This window comes from Oryctolagus cuniculus, chromosome 1, assembly GCF_964237555.1.
Source record: "Oryctolagus cuniculus chromosome 1, mOryCun1.1, whole genome shotgun sequence".
NCBI classification, from domain to species: Eukaryota; Metazoa; Chordata; class Mammalia; order Lagomorpha; family Leporidae; genus Oryctolagus; species Oryctolagus cuniculus.
This window is the reverse complement of record NC_091432.1, coordinates 153,680,237-153,697,972: the sequence shown is the minus strand read 5'-3', so window position 1 is coordinate 153,697,972 and position 17,736 is coordinate 153,680,237. Positions and strand designations below refer to the sequence as shown.

The following is a 17,736-nucleotide window of genomic DNA, read 5'->3' as shown; positions in this document are numbered from 1 at the left end:
CGTCTGGCAAAGCTGTGACATGTGCTTTTGGTGCTTTAAGTCACTCCTTGCCACACACAACACACACACACACACACACACACACACGAGCACCTATCTTTTGCACCACTCACTCAGTGCCTCCATTTGGCCCAGGCACCCTCATCAAGGAGCTGAGTTGCAGGCCTTCTGAGCCAGGCTAATCTGGGACTTTTCCCACATAGCTTAACAGCTTAAACTGGTCACATGAGCAAGATTTCTAGAAAGTGCTAAGAATGAGCCTAATGAAAGAATGTCAGGCTTCTCACAGAGTGAGAACAAGGAGACCTGCTGGCAAAAGTCTTTTTGACACCCATAAAATATCTCTAGACATGGAGAATCTGGAAGGGTATCCAAAGGCGAAGGAAACAAATCATTTTAGGCGAGTGGTAGGGGTCTCCAGGGGAGCCCTTAAAACAGTCTACAGAGAGCACAATAGGTCTTCCTGGGATCTTATCTAGAGCACCCAGACCTTAAGAAAAGCCTAATGGAAGAGTGCATTGGCCTCCAATTTGTACCCTGGTTTTTCACCTCAAACTGAATTACTTAAATCAGGAACCATGTCAGAAGTTTTGTGTTCAACTTAACTCTGAAATGTAGAGTTAATGGAAGGCGAAAATTGAAAATGACAATGATGTTACTGTACAAAGTGCAAATCAGGAGGGAGATTCCATTCAAAATGCAAGGCCCGAGAATCATGCTCGTGGCTCGATGCTTTGTCCTCTTGTCCCACTGGTGTGGGGTCCACTCTTGTGGTCCAGAAGGGGGACTGTCAACCCTAATTCTAGGCTTTTCTTGCAGACTCATGGGAGCTTCGTCTTGACTCTGATCCTTACAGTCCAGGCTGGTATTTACACTGGTATAAAATTCTCAGAAATCTAGTTGGTCTCCCACATAATCCTCAGTTCAAAACCATGAGACAAGAAGGTCCTCTGTAGACCTTTGTAGGTCATCTGTGTACCTGCTTCTCTATTCTTGGCTTTTGCTGAAATAGTTAATTAGGTTCATAAATCACATGCTTAATCTCTTTAGCAAAGAGTTCTCTGGCCACACACTTGGCTCTGTTTCCAGAGCCAAATCATCAAGTGCTGCTTCCTTTTTTGCTTAGCAGTTCATCCTTTGATTTATCTCTTTCCCTCTTAATATTTTTATTCTGAGTACCCAGAGCAACTAGACAATACCTTCCACACTTAGCTTGGAATCACTTTAGCTAAACATCCAGATTCATCACTTATAAGTTCTACTTTCCACAAAACGTATAATATAATTCAGTCAAGTTCTCTGCCATTTTATTACAAGGATTTCTTTTTATCTAGTGTAACTTGTTCCTCATTTTCTTTTGAGGCTTCATAGGGTGCATGTTGCTAGCAACATTCTGTTTATGATGATATACGAGCAAAATCTTTAAAGAGGAGAGAAAGTTTTGCTCCAACTTTTTCACACTTTTTTCTGAGCCCTCACAAGAGTCAACTTTAAGACCCATACGTCTACCACCGATGTCATCAAATGAATCTAAGCTTGTCTGGAAAATTCTTCCAACCTCAACCCATTAGCCACTTCCAAAGATATCTTCTAAACTGTAAGTATGTCTTACACCCCATGCCCTATTACCAAAATCTACCTTCATTTGCTAGGGATTCTGTAACAAAGTACCAAAAACAACAGAAATTCATTCTGTCACAATTATGAGGCTAGAAGTCCAAAATGAAAGTTTAGACAGACCCAACCTCACTTTGAAACTCTGAATAAAATCCTTCCGCACTCCTTCCTAACTTCTAGTGGAAACAGCAGTCTTTGGCATTCTCCCAGTGTCTGCCTCTGTTATCACGTGGCATTTTCCTCCCATGTTTTCACATGGTATTGTCTTGTTTGTGTGTCTGTGTCCAAATTTCCTTCTGTTATTAAGAACACCAGTCATGCTGGATTAAGCCTGCCCTAATGACCTCATCGTAGCTGATTACCTGATTGAAGACCCTTTTTCCAGATAAGGTCACACTCTGGTCATTGGAGGTTAAGATTTCAACATACCTTCTTGGGGACACAATTCTCCCAGGAACATGGAATGAACGTTGGCAGGATATATATTCCTGTGTACACACCAACTGGGTCAAGATACAGAGCATTTTCAACACTCAACAGGCTCCCTCATTCACCGTCTCTGCTGGTGCACGCCGTCTCTGCCTGGGTCACAGAGATTAGATGTTATCATGCAACCAGGAGGGAAAAGAAGACACCAGTCAGCTGCAAGCCCAGCTGTAGATGACTGCAGCAGGCTGTCCTTGGCAATCGCTGTGCATGGTTATGTCGATACTCAATCAATACTCCCCAAAGGCAGCCTTTGTTCTAGGCTTAATTCTTTATGCACAGTTGTTTACTTTATTTGCTACCATGGAGGATAGCTAACAAGAGCTAAAAAGAATTAGGTCATTTTTTTCTATAATTGTCTAATCCAGGAACTTAAAGTCCTCTCCTCACAGTTGAAGGAGGGTTTATAACAAGGCATTTTTGGAGAAAATGCCTGCAGACACACCCTGAAGCAAAAGAAGATAAAGCCAGAAACAATTATAACACTCATATAGTCGAAGATAACCATCATTTTAAGGCTAGAGCCACTAAAACATTATACTTTTTGAGTTCCAACTCAAAAATTGATTACAGGCACTGTGATGGTTTTTCAGGTTCATCTGATTTCATTTTATTCCACGAACCCACTTGAAAATATATGTTATTTCTATCTAGAAAGAATACTTAGGACATACAGTATTGGCCCAATAATTAAGCAGTCCCCAAGTAACAAATGACTCTTGGAGCTCTTTTGCACTCTCAGATTAGTGTTTGATTTGGCAAATATTTCAAGAGTGGTTATTACAGACATAGGTCCTCAATATCTGTATTACAATGTTACTATAAAGAATCATGCAAAATGCCACATTGTCTTCATATTCCTTGAAGAAACCAGAATAGTGATAAAATTTTTAAATAATGCAGTCAATGTAATGATGGAGGGTAGTTCTATGAAGGCACCAAAGATAAATGTTGGCCCACCTAGGCATGGGAGGATGATCCAAGAAAGCCTAAGTTTTAAAGAAAGAATAAAAAGACTTAGGCAGATAAAGAACAGGGACAGGCAGACATGCAACACAGGGAAAATCAGCAAAGGGAGTTACTGGGGCCCAAAGTGTGAGTCAGGTTATAGTTCGAAATATGAGTCCACGGTGGAGGTCAGGTCATAGAAGAAGGGAATTTTCCTGAGGTAGTAAATTCATTGCTCATGGACTTTTCAGCCTGCAGATGTTGCTTTTATGGCCACCACTATGTCTGAATAAAATCTAAGTGCCTTTAAGCGGCGCATGAGCCCACCAGCTCACCCCAGGACCCACTGCTCCCTAATTGTTTAGTACTTTCCAGCTAAAGATAGAGTCACCAGCAGTTAGTGAGTCTTTAGATGTAAGGAGGTGACAGGTGGTTGTCCTTCCTGTTCATCACAGTTATGCATATTTTACAGTCACTGCATTGTTCTAATTTAAAGACACAATCAGCCTGCTGCACACGTCTGGACCATAAAGAGATGGGAAAATGGCATGAAACCAGGTAGGGAAAGAAGAAGCCCTTGGCTCCATCCAGAAAAGAGATAACTCCTCAGATTCTCTTGCCAAAACTTATGCTCGAGAGTTGAGTTTGACAGTCAATCCCTAGCCCGGTTGTAAATAATTACAACTGGTCATCTTTGGCAAGCGCTATCCAAAGACAGTTACGTTTATGTTAATGACTGATAAAGCAGTATATCGACTCCTTTAAATTGTTGTTATTGTTGTTATCTTTACAAATGGGAGTTAGAAAATATATGATGGTGCAACACCTGAAATCAGTGGCCAGTGCCATGGTCCCGAGTATAAGTAACAGCCACCCCAATGACCTGAATGCCTGTAAGTAGGGCCTGAGCCTTCCAGCACACCCCACACCCTACTACTTCCTGTTAACACTTGCCAGCTAAGTTCAGGTGTATTGCTTGAGTTTGAACCCAACCAAGGCCTGTCTGTATAGGCCATACCTGATATAAAGCATATGAGAGGACTACACATGTAGTGTGATTTCAGGAGTCCAAAGTAGAGGGTCGCCATCTAAAATTTAAGTGGTTTGGGGAAGGTATTTGGCACAAGGGTTGGCTCACTCTTTGGGACATCCCATGTCACATAGCCTGGGTTTGAGTCCCAGTTCCACTCTTTGTTCCAGCTAATGAGCGCCTTGGAGGCAGCAGATGATGGCTCAAGTACTTTGGTCCTTGCTAACCCATGGAGAGCTGGATGGAGTTCAACATTCTTTGCCTTGATCTATATACCAGCCCTGGCTGTTGCAGGAATTTGGGGGAATGAACCAGCAAATGGGAGATCTCTCTCCCCATCTTTCCCTTTCAAGTAAGTGAATAAATAAAATCTTAAAATCTAAGCTACTTAATGGTAAATCATAAAGTAAAGCCATTACTTCAGAATTCCCCTCAGACTTGTCTTCGGGCTTCCCTGCCAGGAGTTTGGGCACAAAGGGGAAATGGAAAGAGCAGGATGAACGGAGAATAATGAGCAATTGCAGGATGCTGGTGCAAAGGGACTGAGCGTCTGCCCTCACATGTGTGGAAGGCAAGTGGGGCTCAGCTTTCCCAAGATGACTTCCTTCAAGTTGCTGTGAGGAAAAGACTGGAGCTGATGAGGCTGTTGGGAAAGAAAGGAGATGAGAAAGAAGCAGGCAGAAGAGGAAGAGGAAAACCAGGCAAAGAAAAACAGTAGGTGTTGCTCTTAAAGGGTGATGGTATGGATCCACCCACTCATGACCCCAGGCTGCAGCTTCCCAAGAGATCTTTTGACACCACAGGAAATGAGCCAATCGTAGCTTTGCCAACTCACTGATCGCCCTTGCATATGTTCTTGGGAAATGGAGCAAATGGACAGCCCTGGCCTTCTAGGCAATGCCATCCCCTTTAAAATAACTTCCAGCATTTCTTCTAATGCTTATTAAGCTCTGTGCTCTGGGCTGTTGGCATTGCATGTACTTTTTCACTGATTCCTCCCAGAGAGCCACCAGGTAGTGATAATATTGTCCCTGTTTTATAGATGCAGATAGTAAGGTTCAAAGATGATAAATAGGGGCCGGGCGCTGTGGCGCAGTGGGTTAATGACCTGGCCTGAAGCGCTGGCATCCCATATGGGTGCTGGTTCTAGTCCCGGCTACTCCATTTCCGATCCAGCTCTCTGCTGTGGCCTGGGAAAGCAGTAGAAGATGGCCCAGGTCCATGGGCCCCTGCACCTGCGTGGGAAACCCAGAAGAATCCCCTGGCTCCTGGCTTAGGATTGGCGCATCTCTGGCTGTTGCAGACATCTGGGGAGTGAACCAGCAGATGGAAGACCTCTTTCTCTGTCTCTACCTCTCTCTGTAACTGTTTCAAATAAATAAAATAATTTTAAAAAAAAAGATGATAAATAACTTGCTCAAGGGCAGAGACAGCTTTAGACCTTAGTTCAGGCTAACTGCAAGACCTGAGTTTGGAGAGTGTGGGCTTCCCAACTCTTAACTCAGCTCTTAAATTTAGTCCCTTGAGAAATGGAGGAGAGGAAGTGAGAGTTTCCTATCTCCCCTTCCAGCTCAGACTGACTCTGATATCTACACCTGTGGCTTCTGCTGAAACCACACTGAACTTTTTGAGCCTGACTTTGATCTGGCCCTGGAAATGCAGCTGCCTTCTGATGAAACCACCCACTCTCCAGCTGGTGAGCTGGCCTGCCATGCACCACCTCCTCTTTCCCCTGGCCTGTGGGTCACCAGGCTACTCGATAGCACCTTGGCCAGAGAATCAATGGACAAGGAAAGGAAAAGAAGGGAAACTTAGCTCAACTCTTGTTACCTGAGGCGGCAGCTGAAACCCATGCCCACAAAGGGGGTTTTGTGTTTCCCATGAATTTAAAATGTCCTTGTCCCTCATGCTACCAAAGGTCCTGAGTTGGCGATCCAAAAGAGAATGCTGTCATTGTGCAAGCTGGGCAATTTTATAAGGAAATACTTCACAGTACATAGTTATGCAGTAAAAGCACAACTCCAAAAAGCAATTTTCTCACTGTTTCCTTGTTGCTTCTGCCTTGTTTGGAAGTAGAGCAAGAGTAACGGAAGAGGCAAGCTGCTGAGTTGTGTTGCCCTCAAGAGGGCTGAGTCATGCCCCTCCTCACAGCTCCCAGCCATGCCCCTCACCACCTCTCACTCTCCCACCCCTAAGTTGCATTTTTTTTTTTTGAAAAGCAGAAAAAGAGGGGCCAGTGCTGTGGCAGAGCAGGTAAAGCCACTACCTGCCATGCTGGCATCCCGTATGGGTGCAGGTTCGAGATCCAGCTGCTCCACTTCCAATCCAGCTCCCTGCTAATGGCCTGGGAAGATGGGAGAAGATGGCCCAAGGACTTGGGCTCCTGCACCCACATGGGAGACCTGGAAGAAGCTGCTGGCTCCTGGCTTTGGATTGGCCCAGCTCCAGCTGTTGCAGCCATTTGGGGAGTGAACCAGCAGATGGAAGAGTTTTTTCTCTGTCTCTGCCTCTGCCTCTCTGTAACTCTGCCTTTCAAATAATAAATAAATTAAAAAGAAAAGCAGAAAAAGAGAGTCACACACACAGAGAGAGAAAGAGAGAGAGAGGGAGAGGGAGGGAGAGGGGCGGGGGAGAGGTCTTCCATCTGCTGGTTCACTTCCTAAATGGCTGCGACAGCCAGGGCTGGGCCAGACTGAAGCCAGGGACGAGGATCTCCATCTTGGTCTCCTACATGGGTGGCAGGGAACCAAGTACTTTCGCCATGATCTGCTGCCTCCCCGGGTGTGCATTAGCAGGAAGCTGGAATTGGGAGCAGAGGCAAAACTGGAACCTAGACACTCTAATAGGGAATGCAGGTGTCCTGAACGGCATCGTGACCACTGCACCAAACACCCCGTCCCACAGATTGTCTTTTCTATCTGCTATTTCCAGTCTTCATCAAGGAACATAAAAGCCTAGTCTTAAAACTGAGGTGTCTGTATGTCAGAAAGGTACTGATGGGGACGGTGTCACGGCACAGTGGGTTAAGCCGCCACCTGTGATGCCAGCATCCCGTATGGGCACTGGTTGGAGTCCCTGCTGCTCAGCTTTCCATCCAGCCCCCTGCTAATGTTCCTGGGAAAGAAGTGGAAGATGGTCGAAGTGTTTGGCCCCCCTGCACCCACATAGGAGAACCAGATAAGGCTCCCAGCTCCTGGCTTCAGCCTATCCAGCCTTGGCTGTTGTGGTCATTTGGAGAATGAACCAGCAGATGGAAGATCTCTTGATATCTCTCTCTCTCTCTCTCTCTCTCTCTCTTTCTCTGTAACTCTCCTTTTTAAATAAATAAGTAAATATTTAAAAAAACAGGAAAGGTACTGACAATCTATTAGCAGTTACTGAACCAATGTTGTCTCCTGACAAACTTGGCTGTTGGAAGGATGTTTTCTGGTGGGTTGACAATGAAGAGAAAAATGGGGCTATCCCAGTTCAAAGAACAGTGGATGTCTTCTCAAAACAGACTCCTTGCTTCTCTCCTCTCCCTTTTCCCTTCTCTTCTCTCCTAGTCTTTTTTCTTTTTATGCTTTTTTTGTTTGTTTCTTCCATGCTCTCCTACACAGAGAGGAGCTACTATTGTGCCAGAAACTGCTACAGTGGTTTGCAGCTCAGAAGTGCAATAAAGCTTTGCCCATGAGCTGAGTGGCAATTCTGTTTCAGCCAAGGGGTGATTCTATTTTATTTCTGAGCTTGAAAGTGAAACAAGAAGGTGAAACTTCTTAATTTTCATGTGATTTCTTAAATTATTATTCTTAGAAACTTATTGAACTAAATTAAATTTTTATTGAATTAAATTTTAACAAATTAAATTTTCCACCCTCTTCCTAGTCTCCTCTTAAAAAAAAAAGGAGGGGGAGGGTGGAAGGGAGTGACATTGTGGTGTCATTGTGGTGTCCCAGGTTAAGATACTGCTTGCAACACCAGCATCCCATCCCAGAGTGCCAGTTGAGTCCCAGCTGCTTTGCTTCCAATCCATCTCCTTGCTAACGTGCCTGGGAAGGCAGATGATGCCGCAAGTGTTTCTTTGAGCGCATGTTACCTATATGGGAGACCTGGATGGAGCTCCTTGCTCCTGACTTTAGTCTGGCTCAGCGCTACCCGTTGCAACCATCTGGGGAGTGAACCTGTGGATGAAAGAACTGCCTTCCCTACCCTAATCACTCTGCCGTCCCAATAATTAAACAAATAAGGAAACACATATTTTTTTTAAAAAATTGATGTGTTACCGTTTTTCTAATTTTTTATGCAAAATTTCAAGCAAAGGTGGGAATAAGACTATAGTGTATCCTCATTCACTCTGGGAAATTTTAAAGCTAGCAAGAGCAGGGAAGCAGGTAGAATTAAATACCAACTAGAGAAGGGAAACAGAGTTTTCAGTTTTGAATTCTCAATAATGCAGGCATCGCAGCTACACGTTCTGTTAAGAAGGTCTCATCTTCCGGAGGATTCTGTCTCCAGCCCAGTCCTAAAATCTGCCTTTGAAAGGAAAGGTGCTAATAGCTGCTCTTTGTAGTTTCTTCCTTGCCACTGAGATTCATAAATGCACAAATAACTAGGATGGATGGATAGAAGGCAGATGAAACCTGAGATCTGAACAAAGCCTCATAAACAGGTTTGCAGCCTGCAGACAATGGGGCTGCTAGGGTCCAGGGAGCTACAGGTAGGGCCCTGAGGAGGAAAGAGGGGCGGTGCAGATTTGAGACAACGCTCCTGCCTCCTGGAGGGGAGATGGACCCTGCAGTGGTCTTGACCAGACCAAGGGTTCCCAGAATTCAACCCACCCACAAACTGCGGATCTTGCTGGGCAGCAGGTGCTGACTCAGCAGGACTGGGAGAAACAGAATGGGAACTTCGAATTCTAACAAGGCCCCCACCCCCCCCACAGCCAGGAATGGTACCACTGATGCTCTACCTATCATCTTCTTGAAATTCTTAATACTTTTAAACTTGAACTGATGGGACAATACAGCCCGCAGGAGAATAGAAGAGGTGTGTGCAGTGCAGTAGGGATGTGTCCTCTCCTGCCTCCCCATTTACACACAGTGTCCAAAATACCGTATGACTGCCAAGTTTTGGTGGGAGTTCAGCACATCTCAAGGTAAGTACAGGGGGAGTTCTGTGGCTGTGACTCAGTGAGGTTGGGCATGACAGTCTGGAGACCAGACTTACTTTCAGCTCCATAACCAGCCATGGATTCAGCAAGAAGCAGTTTCTAAGAAACATGAATGATCCAGGAACTTTGCCATTTCCTGTCTCTGTGACTTCCCTATATTAGCCAACCACTGCACTGAAAGTGATGACATCAAGGAAAGAGAAAGTCTCTTTTCCTTCCAGTCTCTCCTTATTCACCAGGGAGCAGAAAGGAGAGATGGTCAATAGGACATGTGCTTATGAAGAACTAAAATAAAAAGAGATGAGTTATTTTGTTCAGTGTTTCTGCTGTTCTGCTAAGAACAAAATGCATAGGTGTGTACATGTTGCAGAACATAAACTGTGTCATTTCACTGATTCCACATTACAAATTAAATGCTCCATGTGAGTATTTTGCATGGAAAACTGCTTAATAAAAAGATGAATGTCAAATGCCAGCTAGTCATTGAAAATGCTCCTTTACTTCAGAGTATCTTAAATAGCAAACATAAAACTTCAGGAGGAGTTTGAAAGGCTGTGGAAGGAACTTAGTTATTTCTTACCCCTGCTTTCTGAACAAGGGACCCATTTTTATTCTGCACTGGGCCACACAAATGATGCAGCCAACCAGGCTGAGGCATTCTGCTGATGTGGCTGTCCACAGGCCTCACTCTGAGAAGTGAGAGGCAGAGCCAGGTGTTCATGCCAGATGGATCTGACTTCAACTGCTACTGCCTGTTTCTTGTTTTTGTGCTCTTAGGCACTCCCTAAAGAAATACATTTTAAAAAGCCAAACATTTTCTTTCTGGCAAATCAGTAACAACCATTGTTTAATGGGACAGGTGACATTTTGCTCACTACTTTAGTCTCCTTATCTATATGATGTGGATGACAATTCCTCCCAGGCAGGAATTCACAAGACAGCTGCCTTCCCTAAGCATTTCTTCCCTTCTGCAGATCCTAGAGCTAACAGGAGCTCCCAACGCCCCTCTGTTGTTTACCTTTTGGCTCCAATGCTTGGGAGCAAGCTCTTTAAGAGCTGAGAGATGTCATGCCTCTAAGCTAGACCCATTCCTGCAGAGACAAGCTCAAGCATAGAATCAAAATTATTTAGGGGATGGCATGGTGGCACAGTGGATTAATGCACTGCTTAGGATGCCAGCATCCCATATCAGAGCACTTGATGGAGTCCTGGCTGCTCCATTTCTGATCCAGCTCCCTGCTAAAATGCCTGGGGAAACAACAGAGAATGGCCCAAGTATTTGGGCCCCTGCCACCCATGTGGGAGACCTGGATGGAGCTCTGGGCTCCTGGCTTCAGCCTGGGCAGACCTGGCTGCTGTGGCCATTTAGGGAGTGAACCAGTGGAATGAAAATGGATGGATCTCTCTCTTACTCTACCTTTCAAATAAATAAAAAACAATTCTTTAAAAAACAAACAAAAAACATTCTAATATAGATGCTCTGTATTGAATGAAAGCAAATTCTCTGCCTCAGTAAGCAAAGGGAAACAGATTAGAAATAACTGGAGCAGGGCCAGCGCCACGGCTCACTAGGCTAATCCTCCACCTTGTGGCTCCGGCACACCGGGTTCTAGTCCCGGTTGGGGTGCCAGATTCTATCCCGGTTGCCCCTCTTCCAGGCCTGCTCTCTGCTGTGGACAGGGAGTGCAGTGGAGGATGGCCCAGATGCTTGGGCCCTGCATCCCATGGGAGACCAGGATAAGCACCTGGCTCCTGCCATCGGATCAGCGTGGTGAGCCGGCCGCAGCGCGCCATGGCGGTCATTGGAGGGTGAACCAACGGCAAAGGAAGACCTTTCTCTCTGTCTCTCTCTCTCACTGTCCACTCTGCCTGTCAAAAAAAAAAAAAAAGAAAAAGAAAAGAAAAGAAAAAAAGAAAGAATTGGAGCAAAGATTATTGTCATTGAACATTCGCCAGATGCCTCTTGATTGTCCCACATTAATACTATATCTCCTGTTTCCTACTCAGATTGTACTTATCCTTCCAGGATTGGCTGCATGAATTCTTTGGCTTCCTGGTTGAGGGGATGGGAATGGGTGTGATTCTAGCTCTGGCTCTGTTTTAGTTCTGTCTTGCTTCTGCTCCCCACCAGCATCTGCTTGGCTCCTCTTGTGAACAGTCACAGCATTTCCAGGCTTTCACACCCTGCAGAGAGGGCAGGAGAAAACACCTTTCCCAGAAAATGTCCCTCACTTTATTCTGCTTGGCTGATCCCTGAACCAGTCTTAAGAGATGAAGACCTGTTAGTGTTTGATCCCATATGTTTTAGATGGCCTGACCTATTCACTTTGACAAGAGCAGGTGATTCTGTTGATCCATTTAGGACACATTCTTGCCAGAAAAGGGGCTAATCCCAACCTAACAAAGCACAATGGGCTTGGCATGGCAGAGTAGTTAATGGTTGGCAACCTAGGTGGTTTTCATCCTAATAGCTGCTCCAGTAGATTCACTATTTATGTTAATAGACATTTCTTCTTTTAGGACTCTTTGGCTACCTTTTATATAATAACTATCTCATTTTATTTTTTAAATTTTTAATTATTTTCATTTTATTTGAAAGAGAGAGATCGACCTGCTTAGCTAGATTGCTCCCCAAATCCCCACAACAACCAAGGTTGGGCTAGGCTGAAACCAGGAGCCCAGAAGTCAATCCAGATCTCTGCTGTGGGTAGCAGGGACCCAAGTGCTTGAACCATGTTCTCAGGATGTGCATTAGTAGGAAGCTGAGTGGGAAATAGAGAAGCCAAGACTCTCATATAGGATGTGAGTGTCCCAAACAGATACTTAACTGCTGAGCCAAAGGTCTACCTCAGCTCTCCATTCTCAATACAAGGCAATGATGTCCTTGGGGCCAGTGTTGTGGTGCAACTGCTAATAAAACACTGCCTGTGACACCAGTGTCCCATATCAGAGCACCAATTCAAGTACCCACTGCTTTCTTTCCCATTCAGCTCACTGTTGATCTGCCTGGGAAAGCACCAGAAGGTAGCCCAAGTGCTAGGGCCCCTGCCACCAACATGGGGGACCCAGATGGAGTGCCAGGCTTCTGGCTTTGGCCTGGCCGAGCCTTGGCCATTGTGGTCATTTGGGGAATGAACCAGCATATAGAAGATCTCACTCTCTCTCTCTCTCTCCCTCTCCCTGACTCTGCCTTTCAAATAGATAAAAATAAGTCTTGTTTTGTTAAAGACTTATTTATTTATTTGAAAGTCAGAGTTACACTGAGAGAGAGAGAGAGAGAGAGAGAGAGAGAGAGAGGTCTTCCATCCACTGGCTCACTCTCCAATTGGCTGCAAAAGCCAGAGCTGGGCCAATCTGAAGCCAGGAGCCAGGAGCTTCTTCCTGGTCTCCCACATGGGTGCAGGGGCCCAATCACTTGGGCCATCTTCTACTGCATCCCCAGGTCATAGCAGAGAGCTAAATTGGAAGTGGAGCAGCCAGGACTCAAACCGGCTTCCAAATGGGATGCGGGCATTGCAGGTAACGGCTTTACCCACTACACCACAGCGCCAGCCCCTAAAAATAAGTCTTAAAAGAAGAAAATGGGGGCCAGGGGAGGGGTTGGGGGAGATTAAAAAAGAAGAAGAAGAAAATGGAATGATGTCCCCTGGAGAATAAAGGGGAGGCTTTCTCAAGGTCATATCTGTATCATATACACCTAGTTACTGGAGAGCTGCGCCTGGTGCACTGCTCTGCCTCTAACTTATTCTATCCCTTGATCATACAAGTACTGCCTGTGACACCAGTTAAGGCTGTTGTGCTTACACAAGAGTACTTTCAAGAGTTCATGGAAAGGTGGAATTAGAAAATAAATGTATTTTGGTATAGGAGCTTTCTGAAATTCATGCATGTTCTTCCATAATACGTATTTTCCATAAGTTTTTGAAGTACCCTCATAAATGTCCTCTACTGTTTCTAGGCACCAAAACCAATGTGTCCCATCTATACCACAGCACCTAGTTTAGCACCAAGGACAAAAACTACTTTAAAGTGCTTAATTAGCTTTATTTTCCTTTTAAAGAAACCGTTAGTTATTTATTTGAGAGGCAGAGAGAGAGAACACGCTCCCATACAGTAATTCACTCCCCAGATGACTCCAACCACTGGGGCTGGGCAAGGTCAAAGCTGAAAATGGGGAAGACTCCCAGACTCCTATGTGGGTGGCAGGAACCCTATCACTTGAGCCATCACCTTGCCTCTCAAGGTCCATGTTGGCAGGAAGTTGGAACCAGAGCTAGGAATCAAAACCAGGCATGCTAGTGTGGGACACAGCTGTCTTAATCACGAGACCAAATACCTTTCCCAATAGGCTTTATTTTTGATTCCAGAATCAGCCAACAATTCATTTATTGAAACAGTAAGGCTTGTGATGGACTACATAGGAGAGGTTGGTTTTGTAGACATAGAAAGGGTTAAAAAAAAACAGGAACAACAAAAAGTGGATTGGTGATTTTCAAGTTGCTTTCTTTGTAAACAGAACAGGGAAACAGAACATAGAAAAAAATAGGTCATTATTAGGTTACTTCAGGTTACCTTGTGTAAAGGTTAACGTAGAGGGAACTTCATTATTCTGCCAATCAAAGCTGGTCTGTTCAGGAAATTTAGCCATTAATTTTCTTTCCTCATTTCTTAGAAGGTCAGATAAATATTAGTTTTGATCTGGTGACATGAGCTTTAGCACAGGGTACCCTTTTTTCTTTTTAAAGATGTATTTATTTATTTGAAAAGTTACACAGAGAGAAGAGAGGCAGAGAGAGAGGAGAGAGAGAGAGAGAGAGAGAGAGAGGACTTCCATCTGATGGTTCACTCCCCAATTGGCCCAATTGGCCCAATTGGCCCAATTGGCCACAACGGCTGGAGCTGTGCTGATCCGAAGCCAGGAGCCAGAAGCTTCTTCCGGTTCTCCCACACTGGTGCAGGGGCCTACGACTTGGGCCATCTTCTACTGCTTTCCCAGGCCATAGCAGAGGAGCTGGATCGGAAGTGGAAGCAGCTGGGTCTTGAACAGGTGCCCATATGAGATGCTTCAGGCCTAGGCATTAATCTCCTGCATCACAGTGCCAGCCCGGGGACTCTTTTTTTTTTTTTTTTTTTTTTTTAAGATTTATTTATTTGAAAGGCAAAGATACAGAGAGAGAGGGAAAAGGAGAGAGGGAGAGAGAGATTGAGATCTTCTACCTGCTGGTGCACACCCCAAATAGCTGTAACAGGCAGAGCTGGGCCAGTCAGAAGCCAGGAGCCTAGTGCTCCCGTGTGGCTGGAGGGGCCCAAGCTGCTTTCCCAGGTGCATTACCAGAGAGCTGGATGGGAAGTGGAGCAACAGGGACTCGACCCTGTGCCCATTAGAGATGGCAGCACAGCAAGTGGAGCATCTACACCACAGCAGCAGCCCTGGCCCTTTGATTTTCAGTCTTGTCCATCCCAGTCCAGTATAGGAGACTGACCCAAAATAACAGCCTCCTAGGATGTGTATTTCACACACAATGATGAAAATTTAGCTCAGAATTGTAAACATGTTAAGCAGACTTAACAGTATTAGTGCAATGAATGAAATGTTTATCATCAAAGTATCACACAAAATTCACCTAAGTTAAGCATTTTTTAAATTGTTTTTTCTCTGCTGTGACCCAAGAGATACTATTTTGACCTTCCTTTAAGTAGAAATGATAGAGCAATCTAACCTAAAAATCTCAGCCTTATGATCTCTACATATCATATGACCTTTACACTATAGTCTTTAATAATTGTACATGTTTTCCTAAATATATATCTCTATATTTATTAAACTGTATATAATCTCTAAGAAATCATCTATATTTAAAAGAGAAAGGGGGCCAGAGTTGTGGCAGAGCAGGTTACACTGCTGTTTGTGTCACCAGTATCCCATATTGGAATGTCAGTTCAAGTCCCAACTGCTCTGCTTCTGATGCAGCTCCCTGCCAATGTGCTTGGGAAAACAGTGGATGATGGCCCTCCTTGCAGGAGGCCTGGATGGAGTTTGCAGCTCCTGGCGTCAGCCTGGCCTGCCGCCAGTCATTTCAGCAGCCGTTTGGGAAGTAAATCAGTGAGTGGAAGATCTCTTTCTCTTTCTCTCCCTCTCTGTCACTTCGCTTTCACATAAAATGAAATAAATCTTTTTTAGAAAAATAAGAGAGAAAGAAACACTATCCTCAATGTGAACTATAATTTTAATTGTTGGTTAGTTATTTTATTTGTGAACTGAGAAATTTATTTGAGCCTATTCCAGATTGTTACCTGTTTTCCAAAACTGCGGGTGAAGAGGCCTTCCTCTTTAGCAGGTAAGAAGCAGAAGGAACCTCACATCACAAACGCAGCATGTGATGTAATAAATGTGGAGCCATCTGACATATGGTACCTGTCCTTTATATTTAGGGGGGTGGAGATGTTAAAGCATGACTAATCCTGTTCCCCCAAGCTGTGCACCTGTCCTACCTTCTGATTATGGTTCCAGGAAAGTAACCCTTACTTCTTATCAAGTGAGCAAGCTTAGAGAGCAAACAAAGCCTGGAATCTGGGAAGATTAATCTCTGCTTTTAATAACCTATTCAAAAACACCACACATACATTATTTTATTTTGTCTTTTAGTACAACGTGTAATGTTTGGTTGGAGGCCAGTCATGATGTCCTGGGTGAAAGGAACTGTGGTAAATTGGCTTTCTGGTATGCAGTGCTACAGTTTATCTGGCTGGGTGTTAGGTTGTATTTTCTGTTTGCTATAGCTATGGTGTCTGAAGTTAAACTTTCTTCTGCTGCTTTTGTTTCTACATCCCTGTTGTTTTGGGGCCTCCCTAGAGACTACTCAAATATACTTTTTTAAAGGTTTTTTTTTTAAGATTTCTGTTTTATTTATTTGAAGGTCAGAGCTGGAGGGGAAGAGAGAGAGAGAGAGAGAGATAGAGAGAGTGAGAATGAGCTTCCATCTGCTGGTTCACTGCCCAGACAGCCACAATGGCTGGGGCTAGGCCAGGCAGAAGTCAGGAGCCAGAAACTTCATCCAAGTCTCTCACGCAGGTAGCAGGGGCTCAAGCACTTGGGCCATCCTCCATCGCCTGTCCCAGGCTATTAGCAGGGAGCTCGGGTAAGAAATGGAGCAGCTGGGACTCAAACCAGTGCCCATATGGGATGCTGGCGTCACAGGCAGCAACTTTACCCACAACACCACAATGCTGCCTCCCTGATTAAATATTCTGTAAAGACGTATTAAATAGTTCATTTGTATTCCTCAGTCATTGTACGGGAGCCCTGTGGATGTGGTGGCAAGCTGTGGAGAAGGAGAAGCCTTCTATTTTCCTATGATAGGTTCCAGCCTTTTGTGAGCTACTGCAGGACTGTGACACTCACAAGTGCCTCTCAACCCCTCCCTCCTGAGATGAGCCAGGAAGGCCACAGCAGGCTGGAGTTAGATGTTTTCCTTCCCCTAGAGCAATAAGACTCTAGTTTCGTTATGTATTTGTAAGTGTCATTTATTTATTTGAAAGGCAGAGCAACAGAAGCAGGAGATACAGATTTGCCAATCTTCTGATTCACTCCCCAAATGCCTGCAATAGCCAGGTATGGGCCTGGCTGAAGCCAGGGGTCTCCCACATGGCTGGCCAAGACTCAAGTACTTGAACAATCATCTGCAGGCTGCCAGGCGCCTTAGCAAGAAGCTGGATGGGAATGTGGAGGTGGGACTCCATCCCAGGCACTCCGAGATGGGGTACAGGCTTCTCAAGTGGTGGCTTGACCTCCTGCACCTCAACCCTGGTCCCAACAAGGCTCTAGTTTCTATTGAGGGCAGGCACTGTTAACAAGAGCAGAAGGCTCTGAGCATATTTACAAATGGCCACTGCTTGCCACCCAGTGGAAACTTTTTTCTGATGCTGCAGGTCAGAATCTATCAGGGTACATGGAGGTAAAACTGCAATACAGTTCTGACCTCTCCGATTTGTCTGCTCTGAGCCTGCAGCAGCTTGTTGGTGACAGGTCAGGTTTTCCTAAGCCCATGCTGCTCCCCTGGCTGGTTTCTCCTCCAGGGCTCTGCCCAGCGTGCTGAGATTCTCTCTGCCCTCCTGGCTCTTCAGTCTGAAGGGCAACTCTTTGCTGCTTGCCCTCAGCTGTCTGACTGATAGAGGAGCTCTTGGTTTTCAGTGTGTTTGGGCTTTTTTCTTGTTGGTGGACAGGAGAGGACAACTCCAAACTCCTTGTAAGCCTGACCAGAAACTGGAGGTCTCCTCATTGTTTGATTTGATTCTTCCAAACTGAAGTCACACACATAGTAGGTAGAAAAGCCAGGATGAGAGATCTCAGGAGATGTGACTCCAGTGTGGTGATTTTTTTCCTCACTTACTGAGGTTCACCAAGTGAGGGGTGCAAGTGTAGAAGACCTCGGAGGGATGGGTGTTATGGCACGGGGGCTAAGCTGCTGCGTGGGATGCACTTTGTATATCAAAGTGCCTGGTTCAA

General features: G+C 45.0%; 1 long non-coding RNA gene across 1 annotated transcript; it reads left to right on the top strand.

Annotated features, from left to right (window-relative positions):
• Nucleotides 1–893: 893 nt before the first annotated feature.
• LOC127493909 (uncharacterized) lies at nucleotides 894–16,053 on the top strand. Its single transcript, XR_007924438.2, has 3 exons — nucleotides 894–3,609; nucleotides 4,252–4,433; nucleotides 15,517–16,053. It is a non-coding gene; the product is annotated as an uncharacterized lncRNA (long non-coding RNA).
• The last annotated feature ends 1,683 nt before the right edge of the window (nucleotides 16,054–17,736 follow it).